The following is a 19,765-nucleotide window of genomic DNA, read 5'->3' as shown; positions in this document are numbered from 1 at the left end:
CAGCTCTTCATGTGAGGCCTTGAGACTCTCCAGGAGGGTCTTGCCTGTGCTTGGCTGTTCGCGCTCTCACAATCTTAGACTCAGTCATCCATTCTATGAGAAACCCTGCCAGGGCTCTGGCTGGAAATGCGCTTGCTACACAGGTCAGTGCGAGGAGAACTGACTGCTTCACGGCATCGAGCCTTCCTGTTCACAGACGAGGGCCACGCCTCCATTCACTGAGGTCTCCTTTCACGCCTTTCAAATGAGCGCCAACTTTTCACACACAGGCCTTGGCTGCTAGATTTATGCCTGGACACTCGGCCGCACGTCCTCGCAGCTGCCCACACAGTCAGCACCTGCACGTGACAGCAGCCGTCTCTGGCGTTGCTGTCCTGCCGCCTGTCTGCGCGGTCCTTGCCTTGCGGGGGCCAGCCCCAAAGGGACGGGGAGAGAAGCGGAGTCAGTCGGCGGGCGACCCGTCTCCCACCAGATCACACAGGAACGGTTTCCACGGTCCCTCACTCAGACACCGTTGTCCCCTCTGCAGGCCCTCTGCAGACATTCGTTCCCGGCTAAACGCATTTCCTCCCACTTGGAGCTGGCCGGGGTCACAGAGGTGGCTCAGTCACCTGCACCTAGAATCACGGAGGTGGCAGACTTTCTCCCTCACAGTCAACGTGGTTTCCTTCCAGCAACAGCAGAAGCAGCTTCTGCTCATTGAGTCCTTACTACCTAAGTGTCCTACATGTATTTTTAATTCATTCTAACCACCTGATGAGGTAGATAGTGTTATTATTCCTTTTTTTTTAGATGATGAAACTGAAACTTAGAAACTGAAAATAGAAAATTGATTTCCCCAAGGAGCAAGAAAGAGGAAGAGTGGGACTTGAAAGCAGGGGGAACTAATTCTAGAGTCAGGCGCGGCGCGAACACAGACCATCTGATGACAGCTCACGCCTGACCTGAGGAGCCGCCCGGCCCCAAACCGGGGTGGCGAGCAGCAGTGCTGGGCGTCCACCGCGGCTCTCGGAGGCCTACATTCCGCTCTGAGGCTGTCCAGTTTGAGCATGGATTCCTTAAGAAGCCCTTCAGATGAGCAAAGCAGGACAAATTCAACAGGGGAAAGGAGAGTTAGGTTTAAGTGAACTGAGAATTTTCAATTCAAATAGGTTCCAAAATTTTGAAAATAAGCTGTTGCTTGAAGAACCTTAATGCCACTGATGAATGTTTTAAAATACACAGATTGCTAAAGAAAGCCAAGGAAGTCTCAACCACACACCAAGAACGGAGCAGGCCGGCACAGAGGCCACGCGAGGTCAAGGTAACACAGATGTAAGGAGACCAGTGCGTTCGCCCAGGAAGAAAAGCTTCACGGGCTGTGACTCCGCTCTCTCTTACACACCCCCCTCATGCATAGTGGGGGAGCGGGAGCTGAGGGGTCACAAAGAAAGGAGAACACGCTCTACATTTTTCCAGAAGGCCAACCAATGAACCAAACCAAACCAATATCAAACCTGTTTTAAGTAGCACTCTGTCGTGGGGGGCAAACACTGCGAAGCCCCATCCAGCCCCACTGAGGACGTGTGGCGCTGCTGGGAGTCTGTGTCCGCACTGCCTTCCCTGCAGCAGCCGCCCCACCCAATACCTCCCCTTCCCCAGGAGGGCTCCCCATCCAACCTATACTGAGTGAGCACACCCAGGTCTCGTCAAGTGGTCCAGCGGGGGTTCTTCTGGCTCCCCAGCTCCCCGTGGGGCAGGTCACGGCTGTGGCTGGGCCTACAAGGCAGCCCAACTCCCTTCCCCTTCCATGGCTGTGGACCCCAGGGGTCCCTGTCAGTCACCGTTCTGCATCTAACCCACCTGCAGTGGCTTTCCAGAGGACCCACGGCCCAAAGAGCCAGGAAGGAACGGACTGGCGCATCAGATTCGCAGCCCCCGCCCCTGTAATCGAGAATCAGGAACCGTGACTACACGGGATGTGCTTACTACATGCCTGACACAGTGGGGGACAGAAATTGGGAGGCAATGGCAGCATGTTGTCTGGTAACTTCAAAGCAAAGAGAGCGTGTTTCAGCACATTCACCGAATGGCCCTCCCCAGTGGCCCACATGGCCATCTGGCTGCAGACACACCCGAATCCCCGCCCCTCTGTGGGCTGTGTGTCCTCACCGAAGTCCTGGGCACTCCGGCCAGTTTCGATTCGCAGCTCCTTTTCACTCTCTTACAAGCACCATTCACTTCAGCCCACCCCTGTTCTGACCCGAACCCGATGGCTGGTGTGCTCCTAAGAAGAAGGAAATGTGGACAGAGAGGAGAAGCCCCCTGAAGACCCAGGGATGCCGAAGATGACTGATAAGCCCCAGCAGCCAGGAGAGAGGCACAGAGCACATCCCCGCCAGCACCTCCAGAAGAAGCCAGCCCTGCCGACCCCAGAGTGTCCGACTTCTGGCCTCCAGAGCTGGAAGAGAAGCAACTGGCGCTCAGAGCCACCCGGTCTGTGGCCCTCTGCTCTGTGACAGCAGCCCCGGGACGCGAGCCCGGCTCCAGCGCGGCCCTTCCAACCCCACGGCTGACTGAGACTGCGCGGACTGTCCCGTGCCGTCCATCTCAGTAACAAGCATAAGGAGGGATTTTCACCTAGCACACTGCAAGAAAGTTTAAAACATGCAATACCTCACTCTTTAGTCCGGGGCACTGGCCTCTCTGCCCTTAGGTTGTCAAATTTTAAAAAATGACAACAGCCAATACAACAATAGCCTTCTGGTGTAAATGAATCAAAGTTACACCTATTTTTTTGTCAGATCAGCAAAAAATAGAGTTTTGGGTGTCCCGCAGCAGTAGTAACTAGTTTCCATGAGCCGTGGGATGAGAGAGGTCGGGGCTGCTGGTGTTACAGCGAAGTGACAGTGAGGACAGACACTGGAGCTGGGGCCAGCACCAGAAGCACACCACCTCCACGCTCAGAGACCTGGCGGCAGGCACTCCAGCATTTCTCAGAGTGGGGAATCCAGCGCCCACCTGAGAGAGGGGGGCTGCCCCAGCGCCCCTCTTCCCACCTCCGCTTAACAACCTAAAGGGGGACCCCCTCCAAAAAAACCCAGATTTTATTTATTAAAAACCATGTATTTATTCTTACATGTTTAAACTTCGGTCGCCTTCAAAATACTCTCCATTTGATGCAATACACCTATTGAGATGTTTCTCTCCCTCCCTCCCCCTCTCTGAAATCAACAGGCACATCCTCTGGTGAGGATGAAAGAAAGAAAAAAGGGGAGGGGGAGGGGAAGGGGGAGGGGGATGGGGAAGGGGAAGGGAGAAGAGAGAAACATAACTACACACTCAGGCCCCCAGCAAGTCGGGGCCAGGGCCGCTGTGGGTCCAGCTCCAAGGCTGGGGCTTTGTCCGTCCTACCGCCCAACACGCAGCCCTGCCACAGTACGATTTTGAAACTCGAAGCAAAGCCTTTGGACTTTGCATTCAGCAGATCCTTAATCAAAGTTTCTGGTTTGGCCATTAATTACTGTCCACTGTCCCAACAGGCCTTTTGAGAGAAGCAGGCAGTCCTGAAGCCCAAGCTGGAGAGAAAGCGAGGCCCGCTCCGACCCCGCTCTGGCGAGCTGCAGGGTGCCACCTGATCCTCTTCAAGGCAGTCTTCTGCCCGCCCTGGCAAGGCCGAGCAAGCCCCAGTTTCCGTGATGGTGCCTATCGCGTGACGAGGGAAAGGCCGTGCTAAACACTGCTCGTAAATGGGCACGTGTGTTGTGCTGCAGCAACACGGGAGCATGGCGTCTAAGGAAGAAAACACGCGCCTGACACTCGCAGGGGTGTCCTACCTCTGGCGTCTCCGGGCCACACTGGAAGAAGCAGCGTTGTCTTGGGCCACACGTTAAATACACAAACACTAACAAAAACTGATGAGCAAAAAAAAAGCCTTAAGTAGATTTAGGATTTTGTATTGGGCCACATCCGGGCCTCAGGTGCAGGTTGGACACCGCTGCTTTGGTCACAGCTACCACCATGGTACAAACACACCTGTGAGTGGCAGGCACCTGGCAGGCCCTCAGAGAGGGAGGGAGCAGCCCCGCCTGCTCCTCAGCTCTGGGCCTCGGGGAGGTGAGCAGAACAGCAGAGGGAATGCGGCTGCCAAACCACACTGACCGAAGTAACCGACAGGCCGCTGTGCAGAACCGAACAGCAGACTGTGAGTGTAAATAACAGACGGTGACAAAGCCCTACCCTGTGATAGTTAAGTCCACTCAAGGGGCCTAACTGAACATCGAAAGGTACCCTGCATGCTTAGCACTAGAAAAAGGGAGGTTCGATATTCTTATGATAGTTTTGTCAAGTGAAGTTGCAAGTTGAAGGCCCTGAGACAGAGGCTTTGAGAACCTTGGCCACCTGCCCGCACTGAGTGCATCGCTTCCAAGTGTGTTTCTCCTCCTGCTGTGGTTAATTCTGAGGGTGCATCACAGCTCACATCGAACAGGCTGTGCTCCTGTCCTGATGGGACTCACCTAAAAAAAAAACAACCCTGGCCAGGTGGCTCACTGTATTACGGCATTGTCCCGGTACGCCAAGGTTGCGCGTTCAATCCCCAGTCAGGGCACATGCAAGAATCAACCAATGAACGCATCGACAAGTGGAACAAAAGGATGGTGTTTCTTTGTCTCTCCCCCTCTACTCCCTTCACCTCCCTCTAAAATCAACATTTTTTTTAAATTAACAAAAATAAAACAGTACAGGAAGAGACCCCTGTCCTACAGACCATCTCCAAGGCTTGTTCACTTCTCAAGAGCTGAGCCCGCCCATTACACCAAGATCAGGCCCCACTGCTCTTTGACCCAAGTTCTAGGGCCACCTACACGAAGCCCACTTGCCCACGGACTCAACTATCATCACTCTGCTGCCCTAGTGCCCACCTTCTCCAGCTCCCCAGGCTTCCTCCATTAGCGCCATCCAGCAGCAAAATCTGAGCCAGGCACATGTAATTTAAAATTTTCTAGTAGCCATATTAAAAAAGAAAAACAAGTGAAACTGATTTTAATATATTTTATTTTAACTCAATATACCCAAGATATTATCACTTTAAATGTAATCCAGTAAAAGATTATGAATGATACTTTACATTCTTTTTTCCCATATTCTGTCTTTGAAATCTTGTACATATTTGACACAAGACAGTGCAAGTAAAAATAGCCACATTTTGCCCTGGCTGGTGTGGGTCAGTGGATTGAGCACTGGCCTGCAAACCAAAGGGTTGCCGGTTCGATTCCCAATCAGGGCACACACCTGGGCTGCAGGCCAGGTCCCCAGTAGGAAACACGCAAGAGGCAACCAAACATTGATGTTTCTCTCCCTCTTTCTCCTTCCCTTCCTCTCTCTAAAAATAATAAATGGCATCTTTAAAAAAAAATTGCCATATTTCAAGTGCTCAAAGCCGACATGCGGCTTGTGGCTTCCTTCCTGACCAGCACCAACCTACCCGCGCTCCAGCCCCATGCTTTCAAATACTACTTACGCAGCGTCACTCCACACGCCTGTCACTTCACACAGGTGTCTCATCAGCATCTCCACTCATAACACATCTTTTTAAAAAATGGAGCTCCCAGCACCACCACCCGTGCCCTGGCTTTCCCAGTGTCCATCAAGGGCAGACGGAGACCCCTCTGCTCAAGCTGCGAGCTGGGGCACCGCACTCACTGTGCCTCCCGCCTACACTCACGCCCTGAGCTCGTCCACCAGCCAAGCCTCCTAGCCCGACCTCTGACCTCTGCAGTGCCCACACCTGGGGACTTCACTAGTCCGGCCCTCCCTCTGAAACGCACTGTGCTCTGGGATGTCCTCACTTCCTTCTCCCTGTTGCCTTCAGGTCTCAGCTCAAGTGTCACCTCAGCAGAGCTCTTCCCTGTCCACACTATACGACACAACCTTCTTAGCACGAACCTGCACTTGCTTGACATGTGTAACCACTGCCTATTCGTGTGGCCAGCCTCTCCCTGTCCCAGTAAGGACAGACAGTGCTGCGGGTGGTGGCTACGTGGGTGTCCCACTCAGAAGGCCCTTCGCCGGAACCTGCTGTAGGGAGCCAAGCTGACCAACAGCCGTTGGCTGCTGCACACCCCCAGTCCCCACAGAAAGGATATGAGGCCACACGTCCCCCAGGCTGCCCCAGCAATACTGATCACGGAGGGGTAGACCCAAGCTTCCACCCGAGGCAGACCCCCTATCAGCCTGGCCAAGACGTCCTCAAACCTGCCCTGGCCTGAGGCTGCTCCCGCCCGATCCCTCCTCTCCCCTCCCTTTCACAGCCACATCCCCTGCACTCCTGCCCCTTCCCCGATTCCCCTCCCAGGCAGTGCCCCCAGGAGGCCCCTCCCCCGCAAGCCCAATGGTCTTGGTGTCCAGGCATAGGACGAAGCAGGTAGTCACGGTTATGGGCATGAATAACCCTCTAGGAAGAGCAGGGCAGGGGAAAGAACACACACTTCAAGGTACAAGGACAGAAGCTAGGGCTCTTGCCCCGCCGAGTTACTGGTAACCCCAGGGAGGCTTCTTAAGACCTCTGAGCCACAGCCTACGATGCCCCCTTGCTCAAGTGCTGCCCGGACCAACACGTGGCCTGACTCACGTGGCCTGACTCGGCAGGACTGCGGTAACAGGTGCGAGCTCGTTCTCCTCCTCACCCACTTTCTGCAGCTGCTTCTAAGAATCCTTTGCCTTTTCCCTTCCCCATGAATCCTGACTACTTTTTAACGAAATAAAGCCCCAGATAATCCTTGGGTACACCCCCCAGCGAATCCCTTGTTCAACTGAGCCTCACTGATGAATAAACTTTACGTTCACTCCTACATTGGGCTTCGAGTTGATTCACTAAATTTAACAAAGTGAAATTTCATCAGAGATGGGGATTGTTACACTCTGAAACGTAAGCTGTTACCCTAAAGCTTCAGAAAGTACACTTAAAAAAAACAAAAACCAATACAAAACCTAAAACTACAGTTCAGTACCAACTTCTTACAGCTAAGATTTTTAGAGCCCCTTAAAAAAATTATTTTTTAAGTTTGGAGCATTCTAGATTATTACAGTGATTTTCAAGAAAATACACACTGACTTTGCATGGATTTCAATGTAGCAGTTTAAAAAAACCCGCGGGCAGGACGTGTGTGATTTACAGATGCACTCTTAAAGGCCTCCCCGTGGGGAAGCTGCTGGTAAGCTGTTAGTGGGAGTCCTGGGGAGCAGGATTAGGAAGTGGGAGAATGACGGATTCTTACTTTTATGTGCTTCTTTTCAAAGTCTCTACAGGATGGAGACCTGACTTGGGGTGGTCAGCACAGGTGATGTGTTGTAGAGTTGTGCACCTGAAACCTGTATAATTCTGCTAACCGGTGTCACCCCGGTAAATTCAATGCAAAGGATAAATAAGTAAGGAAGTATATACTCTTTACAGGACTGGCTACAGATGTGTGGGGCCAGCACAAAATTATGGAGCATATCGAGACTGTGACAGTAGAGCATTAAACCAAGGGAGGCCCCTGTGACTACGCAGGATGCTGGTTCCTGAGGTGGACTGGGAGCCTTCACCATTTTTATTAGTCCAATATTTAATGTGCAATACAAAAAAGTGTCATCCTTAATAATACAAAACGATATTACATGACTACCTCAGAGACAAAATATCCAGCCTGATGTCTACAATTATGAAACTATATAGCCAGCAAGAAAAACTTGAACATGGTCAATGACAATTCAGAGATGTCAGACGCTTGTCGGTCAGTTTTTTGTAGGCTGCGTGGAGCCACGAGGCTCCTCACACACGTTCACAAGCACATGTGTGTGAGACTGTCCACGGCGGCCCTGTGTTACGATAACCCAGCACAGAAGCCTGTCCCACCGACTAGGTAAAAAGTTCTGGCACATTCCCGCACTGGAACATTGGGCCATAAAAGAAACAGTGGAGGAGCTCTGCACGTGAACTAAGTCCGTGTGTGCCATGAGGAAGGCCCCCGCGACATAGCATTTAGTGTCCCGTTAAACCCACACTCTCTGCCATGACCTCGCTTTTCACAAGTACAGGCATAATTCTTTCCTGCGACGTCCAAGAAACTTCTCAGTAGTTTTTCAAAGTGAGTACAGGATGCAAACGGGTGGAGATTCACTTTTCATCTTACAATTTACTTCTTTTTTTAGATTTTTTAACATAATCTTTTAAGTAAATAGAGGCTTTATAGTAATTACTTATATTCAAAACAATGCTTTGGTAAATAATACAAAATATACTTTAACAGTTTGAAATTAAGCTTTAGCCCTGGCTGGTGTGGCTCAGTGGATTGAGCACCAGCCTGCAAACCAAAGGGTCGCCAGTTCGGTTCCCAGTTGGGACACAGGCCTGGGCTGTGGACCAGGTCAGGTCCCAGTGGGGGGTTGCACGGGAGGCAACCACACACTGATGTTTTTTTCCCTCTCTTTCTCCCTTCCTCCCGCTCTAAATAAATAAAATCTTTTAAAAAAAGAAATTAAGCTTCATATTTTATAAAAACAAGGAGCTCCTTTAGATGGTACTAGCAAAAAAATAATTAACAAAAATACAATCATTACTCAATTATTTACGGTGGTAATCAAAGAAAGCAGCGGCAAGTAACAGCCACCACCAGCAAAAATTTCGATTTCAACTTCCTCTCAACTAAAATCTTCAGAGAAGATACTGACAAGGAGCAAAATGTTAACAGACATCTAAGAAAAGGCTAGTAACTGAATTAAAAAAGTGAAGAGCCTGAATAAATCCCCAGGCTGGGCAGACAATTTGGAAACAGTTGGGTACTGGCTATCAAGACTCCAAAGGCACTCTGGAAAACAGAACTGAGCTAGAAACAAACTCCTGCCTGAAAGGAAAATAAATCCCTCCCCACCCTCTACCGCCCCCGTCCCCATTACTGAGGTAACAACCATTTACCCCTCCCCCCAAAATTACTGAAAATGCATTGCAGCATGTTTCCTTACACTTATTTAACTCCACATACACCTCCTCTGCACAGGCGCCGACTCACCCCATGGCAGCACACGCTGCGTGCTGAGTGGCCACTCCCCTGCGCCCGGCACCAGCAAGCCTCCCACACACAGTGTCCAGGGTCACTTCTGGTCACAAGAAAGTCACTCATACACACATGCACACACATGCACATACAGCCTGCACCCACAGAACTCACATTCCTTCATCACTCTAGCTACAATCACACACACACACACAAAGGAACATATTCTCAAACATTTTTGTAATTATTAATTGTTTTATTAAAGCCCCATCATCCCCAATTCTTTGGGGCAAGTTTTAAGAGCAGTTTATTAAGAATATGTAGATTCCTAGTGATTTTTTAAAAGCTCATAATCATAAATATAGTCAATGTACATTAAATAGCAATCAATACATATTCTTATGTTGTTGCAATTAGGGACTTCCATATTATTTTAGAGCCAACAGATACCACTTTTTAAAGTTTCTGGATACAATTTGTTAATAAGTAATGCATATAAACTGAAAAATAGTAACTAAACATTGAATTAAAAATTTCCAAATTATAGCTGGTTTTCCTCACCTAGTTTCTCCCTGCGTAGCCAGGGGTAAGACTACTGACCAGAGAGAGAGAGACAGAGAGAGAGAGATACAGAGAAAACCTCGTTCGGGGGAAAATGACTTGGAGATGATGTTAAAGACAGAATTTCAATTTCAACCATCATTCCAAATACTAAATAGGGAGACTATTGCTTAATGAATTATTTCAAGATAAAAGATTAAAATGAAAATATTTGCTTTATTGAAAAAGAATATAGAGTGTAAAATTTGACAATTTCCATTTTCTAGTGACTTTCTTAAGTCACACACAAAAAAACAGACTCGCCTACAGTTAGGTTTGCCCATCTTCTGAATAATTTTGGATCACGGTCCTGAGTCTGCTTGTGAGACCCTCTCCAACCGAATGCTCACTTTTCTTTCTTTTTTTCTCTTCTTTTTCAAGATTTTATTTATTTATTTTTAGAGAGAGGAGAAAGGAGGGAGAAAGACAAGGAAACATCAGTGTGTGGTTGTCTCTCGCACGCCCCCTACTGGGGACTGGGCTTGGAACTCAGGCAAGCTCCCTGACAGGGAATCCACCAACGACCCTTAGCTTCGCAGTCCCGCGCTCAATCCACTGAGCCACACCAGCCAGCGCCTCCAAATGCTCACTTTTCTGCTTATTCCCAAAACTAATGAAAGGACAGAGGCGCGGGTGGAGAGACGAGATGACTTCTTCTTTATATTTGAGCACGAGGAATAAACCCGTGAACACTGTCACAGTACACCAGCATAAGCTATATAAGCAATCCACTTCCCCAAGCACCGGTACTCTCCACACCTGCTCCGACTGGCAGCGGCTTGCGGCCACTTACTGAGCACTGCCTATGTGCTGGGCCCTGTTCTGGTGTGGCAGGAGGGTTGGAGTCAAGAGGCTGTCACACAAAGCCAGCCCGACCCAGAGACCGCGGAATGAGGGAGTTAATTCGAACACTTGGGGAACGCATGCTGTGTAGAAGGCTGCAAGGCACTGGAGAGGGAAGCAACATCGGATAAGACTTTCCTCTCTTCTCTCAAGGGGCCCATAATCCAGAAGAGACCTCCATGTGCAGACTTCACCAAGAAGTCAAATGGAAAAAGCAGCTAAGTGGAGATAGCAGTCAAGCACCGTGTGGAAGAATAACAAGGAGTTAATTCTGAAAATCAGGGGAAGCTCCTCTCACAGAAATGGAAGTATTTAAGCCAAATCTTCAGCATCAGAGACTCTGACAGGAAGAAAAAGGCAGAAAGGGCATTCCAGCATGAAGGAGTGGGACAAACGACCATGAACAAGGCCAGAGGTCTAGTGCTGAAACACAAGGTGACGAGAGATGCAGTAAAACATCAAGCTCAAGGTTGGAATGAGGCCAGATGGCACAGGTCTTTGAATGACTTCCTAACCCTGTAACATTCATTCTCAACCGGGGCCAGGTGGTGGGGCCTCCAAACTGAAACCTTTGCGGGAGTGAGCCTGCCGCAGAACTAGGTCACTCCCCTCCGGCGCAGTGAGATGGGGGCACTGCTGAGGGCCTCTGGTGTAGACACCTGAGGGAAGATGTGCTCTGATTTGATTTACACAGTAAATCTTTCCGGTAACAGAACACAGGAGGACCAGAGAGGCCAGAGGAAGGGAGGCCCATCAGCAGGCCTCCCCTAACAATCCCCGGAAGGACTGCCAGGGCCTGCACAGGGCGGGGGCAGAGGGGCTCTGGAGACAAGGGCGAGGGAGAAGACACGTGGGGGCAAGCCTGGTAAACATCTGGTCGGGAAAGGGGAGACTCAAAACACTTCCGCCTGGGGTGACAAGAAGACGAAAGTGCTGCGAAGTCAGACGTCTTACTGCCCGACATCTGAAAGAGGACATGCAGCACACGAAGTGTAAGCCACTGTAAGTGACACTACGAAGCAAAAATAGCACAGGCAAGACTGTTCTCATTTCACAGAATAAAGGGACTAAAGTCCAAAAGAGATGTAACCGACTTGCCCACGGGGGGTAGGGGAGAGCTGAGCAGAGACACAAACCTGAGTCTTTCAAATACAGGTCTGGTGGTCTTTAAACAAGCCCCCCAGCCTACAAACCAAAGCTCACCAGTTCGATTCCCAGCCAGGGCACATGCCTGGGTTGCAGGCCACGTCCCCAGTTGGGGACTTGTGAGGGGCAACCAATCAATGTTTCTCTCCCTTCTTTCCCCTCTCTCTAAAAATAAGCAATAAAATATGTAATAAATAAGCCCTCCAAATGCAGATTACTATTTAATGAGAATAGTAAATCTTTTCTAAACAACCATTTTAATCAAAAAGCATGTAATCTGCTGGGAGCAGAGTTCTATTTGGAAGGAAAGGAGTATTTTCAAACTTGGGCTCTGGCCTCCTCTAGCCAAGAGACAGGGTGCAGTGACTTCAGCCAGCAAGCAGGCTCACGGGTCCCGCCAGTTTAGACAGATGGGAGGTGGGGGTTTCGTGCTTTGTATGAAGATCCCACTTGGTATCATGTGAGAGACCAAAAATAACTGAAAAGAAATATTCTAAGTATTAACTATCTTCAACAGAGCACCACTGCATTTCGAATGCTGTGGTTGGTTCTCCATGTCTGCAATTAACATACTTCATAATAATAACATGCTACGTGAGTCGGACTACAGACTTTATTTAGCAAACATTTGAGTGCTTTCATGTTTAAACTCCAGGGCAAGGTGCTGGGAGCCAATAATGACATGGCCACTACAGCCAGAGTCTGACACACGCAACTCAGCGTGACAGCACAATCGGTGCGAGCACAGAGGGTTGTGACCGCAGAGGTGCCAGAGCCCGTTTTTTACAGGGCTTCCAAAGGGCTCCAGAGAGGACCTAAAACCAGACGTGGACTTTTAAAAACAGAAAGGGATGGGAGTGAGACGGTTCTTCCCAAGAGAGCCAAGACGATGCGCAAAGGAGGGAAGCGGCGGCTTGGCTTGTCCCCAGGACCTAGCTGGGTACCGATTAGCAGCAGAGTGTGCAAAAGTGAGGAGGAGGACAGGTGAAGTTCAGAGACAGCTGGGGCTGGGCCATGAGGGGCCTTAAATGTGGTGCTGGTGGGCCCATTCTCCAGTCAACACGCAGTCTTAGAGCTTTCTGAGCCAGAGACTGGCAAAACCTGACCAAGTGCCAGAAAGGCGACTCTGGCAGCCAGACAGGGAGAAGTGGAGAGGAGCCTGAAGTCAAAGCTTTAAGCCTAGAAGGAATCTGGATCTCTGACACGCTGGCATTAATCTAATATTTTAAGGGGGCGGAATGTTGCCGGAATCTCTCACACCCCCTCACTTGATCATCCCCCGCCCCCAGGTCCTGAGTGAGACAGGTGTCGTCGTTACGACCATTCTGCGGATGGGCAAACTTGCTCAGAGGCCAGTAACCGTTCCACGTGAAACGACACGAACACAGAGAGAAAATCCAGGCTCAATACTTTTCCACACTGGGGAAAAATTTTTTAAAGCCTGTTACTTTTGAAAAGTGCTACTATAAAACCTGAGTGACCTATAAATAGCATTAGAGAAGTGCTAAAAATCTATGTAATTCTCCTAAATGCTTGTAACTTGTGTAACAAATAAGCTAATTACCCTTCAAATAGTTACATGCTTTCTGCTAACGCCACGTTAAAGATCTGTACTCTAAAAAACAAACAAAAACCCTGTACCTTAAATTCCACTTGCTATATGGAATTAAACTTTTAGGAGTAGTATTCCACCCTCCATTCAATGTTCCAGTGGCCGAATTGGCATTTCATTAATGAAACAGGCTTCAGTAGAAAGCGTTATACATGTGCCCAAACTGAAGCAGTAAACTGACTACTTTTTGAATTATTAAAAATTCATTATTTAGCCATGGATGGTGTAGCTGAGTGGATCGAGCGCAGGCCTGCAAACCAAAGGGTAACAAGTTCAATTCCCAGTCAGGGCACATGCCTGGGTTTCGGGCCAAGTCCCCAGTTGGGGGTGTTCGAGAGGCAGCCACACATTGATGTTTCTCTCCCTCTCTTTCTCCTTCCCTTCCCCTCTCTCTAAAAATAAATAAAATCTTTAAAAAAAAACTAACTTAAAAAATTCATTATTTACCAGGTACAGCAATTGAATCAAGAATACAGGGTGAGGCAAAAGTAGGTTTACGGTTGTAAGGAAAACAATAATAAATAGTAACAAAAGAATAAACTGTGTTTTGCATAGGCACAACTGTATTCCTACTTTTGCCCCATCCTGTATAAACAGTTGCAAGGAGCTTACCTACAGATTCAGAAACATTGTCTGTCACAAAGGGATGGCATAAAGACCCTGAAGCCCATTTAAGAACGGTAGATCCAAAATAACTGAGAGAACCTCTGACCTTCAGGATGCACAGTGGCAGATTTTCCCCCCGTTGAAATTCGAAGTCTGTGATACGGTCAAGGGGTTCTGGTGCGGGTCTTATTTTACGTGCACGGAAGAAATCTAGCTTGCGGGTTTCTGTGCACAGTTTCATTCACAGCACCTATTATCAAAAATGCTTGCCCTCCCCACCTTACCAATCTTCTACTATCGTTTTTGGTTTTTGTTTCTAAACAAGCAAAGACCCAAAGACGTAAAACCCCAAGTTCTCAGGAACTTGGACGCAATATTCAACCTAGATATCCAAGTATCCAAGCCAGGTAATTATTAGCAGAAGCCGCATTTAGTTAAATCATTCCAACGAATCTCATGCTCCCCTCCCCGCTTAACTCCTATACTTTCTACTAGGTAAGATCTCTATACCTGGCCTACAAAAGACAAAATCTGAGAGGCAGCGAAAGTGAAATCAGGGAAATCAAAACTTGGTTCGGCTACGATTTGGGGGTCTGCTGCCAGGAACGCGCGAGCCCTGCCATCAGTGCCCTCCGTCTGCACGCCGAACCCTGGAGCAGAACGCACCATTTCACTGGCGACAACCCTCGTTTCTCCCGCAGAGAGGAGCGGAGAGCTCGGAGAAGCCGCGGCGGACGCGTGTGCTCAGGAGCCAGCTGGTTAGGGACCTAGCGGGCTCAAGACCTCTCGCGCCGCGGAGACGAGTGACTTCGTGGGTTTGTCATTCCTGCAGGCGGCCGTAACCTTCGCTAAACCTTGCGCCGCGCCCGCCCCACCCGGCGAGCGCCCCGCCCCGCCCCCACCAGTCCCCGCCCCTCGCGCGCCTCACCACAGGCCAGCACGCCCGTCAGTCAACGCCCGCCCCGCCCCTCCCGGCCCCTCCCCCGTCGGCGGTTTCCCTTCCCGGGCCCCTAAAGGACAATGCTAGAGGGGAGGGGGCAGTGCAGCGAGTGCCCACCCGCCGACCGGCCGGCCACTCGAGGAATCCCGCCACTGCCAGCTCGGGGCTCCGAGCCTCTGCCTACGTCCGGCCCCCACCTCACTTCCCCCAAAGAGCCGCTCCCAGCGCTGTGACACCGGCCCATTGTGCGGACTCATCGTCCGCCCCCCGCTCGCCCGAAGCGTGGCCACAAGCCAGGCCCGGGGCGGGGGTCCCTGTGCCCTTAGCCCACCGCACACCGGGGCCGAGCTGGGGTTCTCAAGGAGTCCGCGGCTCAGGGGGCTGCCCGGCCTCCATCGGGCCGGCCCCAGAGTCCCTCGGCGGCAGCGGCGGCCTGTCTGGTCCACACCCGCCCGGCCGAGGGGCCGCCGCCCGCCCTTCCCGGTCTCCCCCAGTACCTGCCGAGCGGCGCGGCAGCTAGCGGCAGCGCCTTCTCTCCCTCCGAGGGCTCCGAGCGGCTGCCGAGCGCCGGACGGCCCTGGCCTGCGCCTTACGTAAAGCGGCGGCGGCTCCGGCGCCACTCGCGGAGGGCGGGAGGCGGCGCGCCGTGGCCGCTCTGCTCCGTTACCCGGCAACTGGCCTCAGCGCCCCGCCAACCAGGCGCGCTCCATATCCTTCCGCCCAGGCGTCGGGATTACATCAGCGCCGGCCGCCCCGCCCCGGCCCCGCCCCTCCAGCCGGCTTTTGGGCTGCGGGAGCGTGAGAGCGGGCGGAGCGCCCTGGCTCCGGCCCGAGCCGCGCAGCTAGGCGTGGGTACCCAACGCGAATGGGAGGTTGGCGAGCTGGAAGCACACCCAATATGCGAAGCGTCAGAAGGCAGACATCCCACACTAAGGCGCGCGTGGGGCTGCTCTTTGCAAAAGCCCCTAAACTCCGCCGCCGCTCTGGCCCCGCCCGGAAAATGGGGCGCGACTTGCACCGCCCCACCCGCGGCCCGGTGCAGCCCCCGCCTTCCCCGGCACGCGCTCCACCTGTCTGCGCCCCTCCTCTCTGCGTCCTGGGATGGCTGGAGTGGGCGGTTTAAAATAAAGACTTTAATTTTTTTTTTTTAAAAAAAGACAAGCTAAAAAAAAAATGTAACGTGGCTCTTTTTATTAAGCAGGCAAAAATAAATTCTGGAAGATTCGGAAGTGGAAACCAAAAATGCACTAACCTTTTAATCATTCTCTTCTCACCCACCCACCTTCCCCAAATGTGATTCCTAGGGCTGGCCCCAAAATGGAAATCACTAGGTATGATAGGAACCAGACAGGAAAGCGCTGGGAGGTTACATACCTACAAAGTGGAAGGGGTTTCAGAGGGGGAGCAACCTGCCTGGGGTCATTATTCACTGATTTATTTATTAAGCACCCACTGGGTGCCACGCACCGAGCTTTTCTGTTCAGAACTTGTGAGCAAAGTTCCCACACCAGCTCACAGGCTCCTGGGAGAAGCAGACCTACGGCCTGAGAAGGGGCACACGTAAGGTTAGGTGCTGAGGGCTGGAGGGCTTTACCATCAGCGTTTACACACTGCCTGCAAAGAGTGTTCATCTCAGTTAAACGAATCTCATCAGGAATCCGGGTGTGTTCGTTCGATCAGGATCTTCTGAGCGCCTGTTGTGGGCCTGGTTGCATGCCAGGTAGGAGTAGTCCTACCCTTTTGGAAACAGAACTCTGAAAGGGGAGAAAAAGAATGAAAGGGTGTAGGAAATCCAGGGTGCTCAGGGAGCAAAAGTAGGGGTCAACTAATGGAGCTTCAGGGGCTGGTTCCCAGGTGTGCCCAGACCTGGGATTCACAGACTATTAAAATGCTCCCCCCGAATATAGGGGATTTGAAAACAGTTGTCAACTTTTAATTTTGCCACTTTAGTAACATTGCTGTAATCAACAGTCACAGCCTTGTGAAAGGATTTACTAACAGCAAAAAAAAAAAAAAAAAGCAACAATATATCTCAGATAGTCTCAGAAGGGCTATATAACCACACACAGATTAGAGAATGAAATTGCCCTGGTTACTTTGTTTCCTTAACAATTGTTTGCTTTGCTAAAAGTCCTGGAAGTTTGTCTGACCCCAGCCTCAGGGCCTATGCACTTACCAATTCATGTTCAAGGAACCCTCTCTCCCCAGGTCTTTGCAGAGCTGGCTCCTGTTCAAGGCTCAGCTACAATGTCGCCTACTCAGAGACACCTTCCCTGATCCCCTATTTAGAGTAGTAACCTTTCCAGTCAAAAGGCCACCACCCTGTTTTGTTTTTTATTCACAGCTCTGTTCAGTATTTGGAATTATCTTGGTTGTTGGCTAAGGTCCCCAAGGAATGCAAAGGAGGCTAGAGGGCGCTGGCATTAAAGCACAGTTGGTGTGGAAGCAGAAGAGTCCCATGTCAGGATTTTCTGAAGAAAAAAACACTTGGTCCCTGGGCATGTCCATGAACACTCGTTTCTCCAGGCTCAGAACAACCGACCACAGCTCTTGAACCCCTGCAGGAGGGTGAGGCATGGACAAGGGGAACATGACAGCTTCCTGTGCCCTCTGACTTGGATGGTCTGGATGCTAGCTGGGGCAGTGTTTTGCACCCACGTGCATGCGTGGTGAACAGCAGCCAAGGCTGCATCTGGGATGCTTCCTGACACACACGCTGACTGGCAGACAGCAGGGGCCAGGCCTCCCGGGCTCCGTGATCTCTGGTGCATAATCTCCCTCTCTGGGACTCAGTCTCCCCATCCACATAGCTCGGAATTTAGACAGGAAGATTTTAAAGTCTCCTCTTGCCCCACCCCCCTTTTTTCTGTGAACTTTGGAAACAAAATTTCAATGAAGCTGCACTTGGATAAAAGGGAGAGGCCATGTGTGGGGGCAGGAGGTATATGGGAACTCTCTGTACTTTCTGCTCAGTTTCACTGTGAACCTGAAGCTGCTCTACAAAATAACGTCTGATTTCAAAAATAAAAGAATATGTACAAACCCCAACTTTTGTCCAACAGTAAAATCCCAGCTCACTGACTGACCTCCAGCAGCGGCCCAGTGCTTTTCTCACATTGCCTCAACCCCCACAACGCCCGGGGGGGGGGGGGGGGGTTCTCCCCGCTGACAGTGAGGGGGGAGGGGGGGGGGCTTGCCCAAGGCCAGGCTGCTCCCCGCAGGTGGCAAGCAGCAGGATTGGATGGCAGCCTGCTCTTGCCACTGTGCAGTTCTGTTTCACTCAAGTCCATCCTGAGTCAGCTATTAATCCGTGTCCAGAAAAGAGCCCGCACCAGGCACGCTCCCCTTGCCTCCCCAGGGGCCAGCACCCTCATTTAGAGTTTGAACTAGTCATCTCGGCTTGGACGTTGTCAGTCAAGGTGGCCAGCTCATCTCCCCAGGCCTGCAGCCCCCCTGGCAGCCCCTTCTCAGCAGCCCTGCATTCCTCTTAGGAGTGGTAAACGCCGTTCCAGCTCTGACACAGACTCAGGATAAGGCCTTGAGGAGCTCGGGGAGCTTCACAGGGCTCCCCAGTACATGAAGTGATGGAGAGAGAATGGCGCTGGCCGGGTCTGTCTGTCATATTCGGGGCCAAACAAAATCAGAGATGTGGTGTCCTCCCCAGACTCTAAGAGGCCATATAAATGTCAAGTCTCATCTTATTATTTCAAACTTGTTCTAAGGGCTGAGGGCTTTCCGCCCCCTCCTGCCCCTCCACCCCTGTCCACAGAGACCGTGCAGGCTGGAGGTGGGGTAGCGTGATGGTGAAGCACACGGGCTGGACCACAAGACTGAAGCCCACTCCACCCCTTACTAGACTGCTGACCCAGGTTAGCTATTTAGCCTCTCAGTTTCCTCACCTGTAAATGGCAGCCTCATAGTAGGATCTATGGAGGCAGTTGGTGTGAGGGGATGAGGGAATCCACGCAGAAGCTCAGAGCAGCGCCCGGCCCACAGCACACACTCAGTGAATGTCTGCCCTCCCTCCCTGCCCCACCTCTGGTCCCTCTTCCTCCGCCCTTCCTGACTCTGCCCCTTCCCCATCCTTCACCATGCTCCTGGACAGTTCCATCCACGCTGCAGCCCTCAGCGACATGAACATGTCGGGACAGCCACATCTTTCCCCACCCCCCCAGGGCCGAGACCTGACGCCTGCACTGGTCTACCTGGCTGGGGGCATCCCCCGCCCCAGCATGCCTTCAGGGGCTCCCACAGTCACGCCCTTTCACCCATGGCTGTTTCCTGCCTCTGCCCTCGCCTTCTGCCATCTGCTGAGCTGCAGTCCTCAGCCTCCGAAATGACCTTGCAGGCAGTCCCTGAGGTCAGACAGCTGGCTGCTGTGCAACCTTAAGCAAGTGCCTTCCTTTCTCTGACCTGGCTTCCATGGCTCTGAAATATTGGGTCGGCCAAAAAGTCTGTTACGATTTTTTCAATAAAATACGAGACATTTTTCATCTCCACCAATATTGATTTGGATATTTTGACTATGTCGGCTATCTCCTGCTATTGGCTTCTAGTGGGCAGAGGCTGAGGGGAGCAGAGGCCACGGGGGCTGCTAACGATCTTCCAATGCATGACAACCTCATGGCAAAGAATTATTTGGTCAAATGTCAATAGTACCAAGAAACTTTGCAAATCACTTTTGACATGTTCATTCAGTCACAGAACCTTCTCCGTGCACTGCACAAATTTGTGTGTGTGTTTCAGTTGTGTTTTTCCCTTTCTTGAAATAGGAAAGAATAATATGTTGAAAATGTTGTGTATCTTCTTCCATCTTCAATATTCAAATGGCTGCACAAAAGTTCACCAGTTTTGATGTTTTTAAATGCATGCTGACATGACAGCTGTCACAATGTCATCTAACAACATTGTTTTGAATGAAATTAAAGACAACTAAGCACTACCAGAGCCATCGTACAGAAAAAAAATGTAACAGACTTTTTGGCCAACCCAATAGATGTAACC

At 50.9% G+C, this 19,765-nt stretch overlaps 1 protein-coding gene across 4 annotated transcripts in view; it reads right to left on the bottom strand.

The window, feature by feature from the left end:
- The window catches only part of LOC112316798 (TBC1 domain family member 14), a 168,565-nt gene extending 153,106 nt beyond the window's left edge, over positions 1-15,459 (bottom strand). The window contains exon 1 of one of the 4 annotated variants that reach the window (XM_053922485.2): positions 15,259-15,459. The gene's annotated coding sequence lies outside the window, so the exon portion shown is untranslated. Of the gene's footprint in view, positions 1-14,487; positions 14,637-15,258 lie in introns of those variants that run through there. The other 3 variants (XM_053922483.1, XM_053922481.1, XM_053922482.2) reach the window with 3 other exon arrangements.
- Between the last annotated feature and the right edge of the window lie 4,306 nt (positions 15,460-19,765).

This window comes from Desmodus rotundus, chromosome 4, assembly GCF_022682495.2.
Source record: "Desmodus rotundus isolate HL8 chromosome 4, HLdesRot8A.1, whole genome shotgun sequence".
Classification (NCBI taxonomy): Eukaryota; Metazoa; Chordata; class Mammalia; order Chiroptera; family Phyllostomidae; genus Desmodus; species Desmodus rotundus.
Note: the sequence above shows the minus strand (reverse complement) of the source record. Positions and strands in the feature narration are given on the sequence as shown.